Raw genomic sequence first — 7868 nt, forward strand, 5'->3', positions numbered from 1 at the left:
GTTATATTACAGTGTTACTGTTATAGTGCTATGGTTATATTCTAGTGTTACTGTTATAGTGTTACTGGTATAGTGTTACTGTTATAGTGCTATGGTTATATTATAGTGTTACTGTTATAGTGTTACTGTTATAGTATTACTGTTATAGTGCTATGGTTATATTACAGTGTTACTGTTATAGTGTTACTGTTATAGTGCTATGGTTATATTACAGTGTTACTGTTATAGTGTTACTGTTATAGTGCTATGGTTATATTACAGTGTTACTGTTATAGTGTTACTGTTATAGTGCTATGGTTATATTATAGTGTTACTGTTATAGTGTTACTGTTATAGTGTTACTGTTATAGTGTTACTGTTATAGTGCTATGGTTATATTACAGTGTTACTGTTATAGTGTTACTGTTATAGTGCTATGGTTATATTATAGTGTTACTGTTATAGTGTTACGGCTATAGTGTTACTGGTATAGTGTTACTGTTATAGTGCTATGGTTATATCACAGTGTTACTGTTATAGTGTTACTGTTATAGTGTTACTGTTATAGTGTTACTGTTATAGTGTTACGGTTATAGTGTTACTGTTATAGTGTCACTGTTATAGTGTTACTGTTATAGTGTTACGGTTATAGTGTTACGGTTATAGTGTTACTGTTATAGTGTTACGGTTATAGTGTTACTGTTATAGTGTTACTGTTATAGTGTTACTGCCACGCTGTCGGTATGCCGGCGGTCAGGCTTCTGGCATCGGTATGCTGGTCGCCGGGAGCCCAGCCGCCGGCATACCATGCCACACCCGTTATAGTGTTACGGCTATAGTGTTATTGTTATAGTGTTACTGTTATAGTGTTTCGGTATTAGTGTTACTGTTTTAGTGCTATGGTTATATTATAGTGTTACTGTTATAGTGTTACTGTTATAGTGCTATGGTTATATTATAGTGTTACTGTTATAGTGCTATGGTTATATTATAGTGTTACTGTTATAGTGTTACTGTTATAGTGTTACTGTTATAGTGCTATGGTTATATTATAGTGTTACTGTTATAGTGTTACTGTTATAGTGTTACTGTTATAGTGCTATGGTTATATTATAGTGTTACTGTTATAGTGTTACTGTTATAGTGTTACTGTTATAGTGCTATGGTTATATTATAGTGTTACTGTTATAGTGTTACTGTTATAGTGTTACTGTTATAGTGCTATGGTTATATTACAGTGTTACTGTTATAGTGTTACTGTTATAGTGCTATGGTTATATTATAGTGTTACTGTTATAGTGTTACTGTTATAGTGTTACGGTATTAGTGTTACTGTTTTAGTGCTATGGTTATATTATAGTGTTACTGTTATAGTGTTACTGTTATAGTGCTATGGTTATATAATAGTGTTACTGTTATAGTGTTACTGTTATAGTGCTATGGTTATATTATAGTGTTACTGTTATAGTGTTACTGTTATAGTGTTACTGTTATAGTGCTATGGTTATATTATAGTGTTACTGTTATAGTGCTATGGTTATATTATAGTGTTACTATTATAGTGTTACGGTTATATTATAGTGTTACTGTTATAGTGCTATGGTTATATTATAGTGTTACTGTTATAGTGTTACTGTTATAGTGTTACTGTTATAGTGCTATGGTTATATTACAGTGTTACTGTTATAGTGTTACTGTTATAGTGCTATGGTTATATAATAGTGTTACTGTTATAGTGTTACTGTTATAGTGTTACTGTTATAGTGCTATGGTTATATTACAGTGTTACTGTTATAGTGTTACTGTTATAGTGTTACTGTTATAGTGCTATGGTTATATAATAGTGTTACTGTTATAGTGTTACTGTTATAGTGTTACTGTTATAGTGCTATGGTTATATAATAGTGTTACTGTTATAGTGTTACTGTTATAGTGTTACTGTTATAGTGCTATGGTTATATTATAGTGTTACTGTTATAGTGTTACTGTTATAGTGCTATGGTTATATTATAGTGTTACTGTTATAGTGTTACTGTTATAGTGTTACTGTTATAGTGTTACTGTTATAATGTTACTGTTATAGTGCTATGGTTATATTATAGTGTTACTGTTATAGTGTTACTGTTATAGTGCTATGGTTATATTATAGTGTTACTATTATAGTGTTACGGTTATATTATAGTGTTACTGTTATAGTGTTACTGTTATAGTGCTATGGTTATATTATAGTGTTACTGTTATAGTGTTACTGTTATAGTGCTATGGTTATATTACAGTGTTACTGTTATAGTGTTACTGTTATAGTGTTACTGTTATATTATAGTGTTACTGTTATAGTGTTACTGTTATAGTGCTATGGTTATATTACAGTGTTACTGTTATAGTGTTACTGTTATAGTGCTATGGTTATATTATAGTGTTACTGTTATAGTGTTACTGTTATAGTGCTATGGTTATATTATAGTGTTACTGTTATAGTGTTACTGTTATAGTGCTATGGTTATATTACAGTGTTACTGTTATAGTGTTACTGTTATAGTGCTATGGTTATATTACAGTGTTATGGTTATAGTGTTACTGTTATAGTGTTGCTGTTATAGTGCTAAGGTTATATTACAGTGTTACTGTTATAGTGTTACTGTTATAGTGCTATGGTTATACTACAGTGTTATGGTTATAATGTTACTGTTATAGTGTTACTGTTATAGTGTTACTGTTATAGTGTTACGGTTATATTATAGTGTTATGGTTATAATGTTACTGTTATAGTGTTACTGTTATAGTGCTATGGTTATATTATAGTGTTATGGTTATAATGTTACTGTTATAGTGTTACAGCTATAGTGTTACTGTTATAGTGTTAAGTCACCCATATGTTTTATTATTATGCAAACTAGAACCAATAACCTAGAAATAATGACACGTACAACTGTATAGATTGGAAAAATTGGAGGTCACAGCCAAATTTATTAAATTGGAATTAGAATTGTTAATCACCGGTGGCGAAAAAAGCAGTGCCAACTCGGCCATGGCTTAAAACTTTTGAATCTTTAAATAAATGGGGCGGAGTTTCCGCCCCTTGCGCAGTCCATCCTGGGTAGAACCATCTCCCCTTAATTAGCACAGTGCTGGTCCCTCCTTAAGATGGTGACCTGGTCCTCCCCTGAGGTAGTGACCGACTCGCCTTTCTCAAAGGGGAAATGCTAGCCAAGCTCTGCTGCGCTAAATTGAGCCGCCGAATAGCACTGCTTTCCGCCACATTCGAAGACTCCAGACTTCGAAACCGCCACCAAAAAGCCTACCTTCACAATTCGTTTAAACCTTTCAACAATGCTGTGACAAACAACTCCAAACCATCTTCAGATAAATGCACTCCATCTAATCTGTACAATTCTACCTTCTCGTAACGTAAATCTGGATGCTTAACCACTTTCCCTTTTAAACTAATAACAAATCTGGAGGTTGCGGCATTGAGCTTCCTTCTTACTTTATCTAAGGCCACTCCCCCTTGGGTGCCCCTCCAAAATCTACGCGGTACCACTTCTGACCACACCACCTTAACCGCCGGCCAATGTTCTGCAATTATTTGAAAATCTTTCTTTATGCTGTTAATTAACTCTATACCCTTACAAGTACCTAAATCATTGCCTCCTAAGTGTATCAACAAGCAATCAGTGGCACCCCAATTCTTCTCGCCATCCCAAAGCACACTCAATAAATTGCTCCATCTCATTCCCCTTAGACCTAGCCACCTCACTTTAAAAGAGAACGACTTAGATGCCTTGTGCCTGCTGGCCCAATAGACATATGAATGGCCCACAATCCACACCCGGCTTGACAATGTCAAAAAACCTGCAGAAAAAACAGCAAAACAAATAATATTTTATTTAAATTATGATTCAACAAACCTTTAAAAACAGGGAGGGATAAAACTTAGTTATTTTGGCGACCCAGATGGAGGTGAACGACACCAAACCTCAAAAATTCTTGTGAGGGAAAAGGTGAAAAGAACTCCAATCCCCCTTTAACGGCGGGTAGCTTATGGCCCTGGGTTTCCTAAATAACAAACTCGTAGGATGCCTCTATTAATGCAACTTATCCCCTCTAACATAGCGCTTGTAAGCATCTGACTTCTACCGTCCCAACCTCTTAATCTCTTCCTTGGAAGAGCCTGCCACTGCTGCACAAGTCGCTGCTCCTATCCTGAAAGAATGCGTCCCGTAATGCTCTAATGGAATGTCCAATGCTATTAAACATTTATTAAAAATACTCGTGAATTGAAATTTAGATAAAGGACTCCGATCTCTATGTACCAACCACTGATCCCCCCCTTTCGGACGAATTCGCCCGAAGGCCTCAGCTAATCTTACTGGGCAGATGCTCGGCTCCAAATGCATAGGAACAGAAATCCATTTACCCCTTCCCAACTGATCTGTTTTGGACCGGTGTATCTTGATAAGAAGCTTATCACTCCTAACTACTACATTACTCAACTATATACCCGTATCAACTGAACCCTTGTTTTTTGCAACTAGCTCACCTACTCTTAATGCACCAAAAAAGGCCACTGCAAATGCCAAACTAAAAAGGTTAACCTCGAACTCTCCTATCGCAATACCCGAAACGGCCATAATTAGATCTCTCAAAAGCTCGATGTCAATTGGCCTACGCTCATCTCTTATATTTGCCTGCTCTTTAGACCACCCCTTCATTGCCTTTGATAACATTAAAGATTTAGTTGGGTCGATCAACCCTTTTAAACGTGAAAAATACGAGATTCCTGCTAAAGCACCCGACATAGCCGCTTTAGAACGACCCTTTTCATGCCCTAACCATACAAACGCTAACATAACATCCTGTACACTCTTACCACCACCTTCCGAATTCATGTACGCCTGCCACTCATTCCATGCTGCAGAATACGATCTCAACGTCCCAGGTGCCAATGCCTTCAATGCTAACGCTTTCATGCCGGATTGATGATCTGCCATACAAATTTAGGACATGACAAACCCTCTAATCTAGCCGCTGGAGCTAATGCTCTAAATCTATCCCATTGAAAACGGGACAAAGCATCCGCTATCTCGTTCCTCACCCCAGGCACATGCCTAGCACTTAACTCTATATTCTAAGAGTTAAATGCCTTAACAACTTCAACGCATGATAACATGAAGACTTCTGGTTGTTGATTGCTTGAACTACCCCTAGATTGTCGCACCAAAACAAAACCCTTTGATTACCTAGCTTATAGCCCCATATCTCCACCGCGACAATGATTGGAAAAAGCTCAAGTAAAAGCATGTTATTAGTAAGCCCTTTCCTACACCATTCCTCAGGCCAAGCTTCTGCACACCATTCACCTTCAAAATATGCACCGAAACCTAGGGACCCTGATGCATCTGTGAAAAATTGCAAATCTCTGTTGCTTACTTCTTCCTGCAGCCAAATACAAACCCCATTAAATTCTCTAAAAAATTCTAACCAAACCTTGCAATCTTCTTTCAATTCCGATGAAATGCGAATAAAATGGTGCGATTTCTTCACCCCTGCAGTGGCTCTTTCTAACCTACGACTAAAAATCCTTCCCATCGGAATGACCCTACAAGAAAAATTTAATAACCCCAGAAGTGATTGTACCTGCTTCAGAGTCATCTTTTTTGCAGAAATAAAATTCTCCAATAAACTCCTTAAACCATTCACTTTTTCCGCTGGCAACCTACAAAGGCCTACTTCAGTATCAATCTCTATACCCAGATAAGATAAACGGGTCACAGGCCCCTCCGTTTTTTCCTTAGCTACGGGTACACCCATTACTGAAAAAAGAGCTTGAACCGAAAACAGCAATTCATTACATGCCGAGCTACTCGCAGGGCCTGCCAACAAGAAATCATCCAAATAATGAGCGACTCCTGTCTGACCTGTGCCAGCCTTCACACACCACTGTAAAAATGAACTAAAACATTCAAAGTAAGAACACGAAATTGAACAGCCCATCGGCAAACACCTGTCCACATAAAATTGGCCCTCAAGCTTGAAACCCATGTATTTAAATGAATCCGGATGCAGCGGCAACAATCTAAAAGCCGACTCTATATCCACTTTTGCTAACATAGCTCCTACACCAAAACCTTGAACCATATCAACGGCTTCCTCAAAAGACTGATACTTAACGCTACACAAAGAAGGGTCCAGAGCCTCGTTTATTGAGCCCCCCTCCGGATAGGAAAGGTGCTGAATTATCCGAAATTTACCCGGCTCCTTTTTTGGAACTACGCCCAATGGTGAAACACAAAATTCAGCTAAAGGCGGACTTTTAAAAGGTCCACACATACGCCCCAAACTAACTTCAGCAGCAATTTTGGCTCTTACTATTTCTGGATAATCTCTAGCTGATTTAAGATGCCTCCTGGCTAAAACTAATACTGGCCTAACTATTGGCAATTTAAAACCGAACTTAAAACCTTGCAATAAAAATGCCGCCTCCTCCCTGAGAGGATAGCGGTCCAACCAACGCTCTAAAACTACTACATCTACTGGGGACTCGGCTTTACCTATTAGCGGCCCTTTGCTCCCCTCTACCCCCTGATTGAGTTGCGGACCTGCTGCAATCCTTTGCTGCGTGACCTCCGCCACACAGCTTGCAGATATGTCTATATCTACATGTTGTTCCCCTACTGCATTGCGCGTTATTGAACGCGTAACATTTTCCTCTTCCTCCTGTGTTAAAGCCTGGTCTAAACTGAAAGGGCTGTTTACGACCCATCGACTCCGTAAAAGACCTATTACTATGAGTTACCTCCAACCAAACCTCTACATCTTTGAAACCTAAACTTAGCAATTTCTGACCGTCTTGCTTCTTCCTAAATAATTTGTCGTACTGACGCCAAACATTATGCCTAGCCGTCAGAAACATATTATGAATAAGATGTAGATATTTAATCACGTTAAGAAACTCCGATGGACGAGATTCTATATAACAAGCCGCAAAAATGTACATCCCCGTAAGCCAATTGGGATAACTCCTCCTTGCCTCTTCCGCCACCGGCCCCTCGGCCTTTGCTGTATCTAGAGCCTTTTTAGCTTCGTGTGTAATCGCGAACATATCTACGAAGCGCCCTTTCTTTATACGCTCCCTCACCTTAGACCTTACTCCCCTCAGTATTGCCGTATTTGCACAATGCACACTATCGCCTGACGCATCTGGAGGCGAACTGCCCGCTAAACTGCGCCCTCCCTTTGAAACCTTACGCTTTCCCCTAAGATGCTGAACGAATGTCCGCATAAATTTACGCGGATTCTCCAGCGAGCTAGACGTATCCGACGATTCGTCAGAATGCGAAGATTTTGCGCTAAGCTGAATTTCTGTAATTATCTTACCAGCTCCTGATGTAGAAGGACCTTCGCCTGCGTCTCCTGCGGTCTCCTGTCCCACGTTGTGCGACGCGCCCGCCGCAACTTGACTCGATGATTGTTGATCCTGCGAAATCCCAACGTCTGCTGACGAATCTAACGAAGCTGCGTGAGACGCTAACACCTGCGGACTCAATAAAACAGCGTTACTTCTTGCCTGCCCCGCCCCGTCTGACCCATCGGCTGCTACCGACGATGCGCGTGCTTGAGAGTGCACGTTTGTCTGACTCTCTGACTGCCCTGGTGATGGGGGTCTAGCTGGTGGAGGAACTTGTGGCAGAGGCGGCATCCCTATCTGATGAACACCCATAAACTGATTAGGCGCAGGCTGAAACCAATGCCCATATTGAGGGCCCGCCTGCGGGGGGCTCGGAATATGCATAAACTGTGGAAAAGCAAACGGTTGATATAAATTACCTAACTGCTGGGTATATTGAGGGTTAAAGAAATGCTGCTGTCTTGTTAAAGGCAGCTGCGCG

This window comes from Pseudophryne corroboree, chromosome 3 (genome assembly GCF_028390025.1).
Source record: "Pseudophryne corroboree isolate aPseCor3 chromosome 3, aPseCor3.hap2, whole genome shotgun sequence".
Taxonomy (NCBI): Eukaryota; Metazoa; Chordata; class Amphibia; order Anura; family Myobatrachidae; genus Pseudophryne; species Pseudophryne corroboree.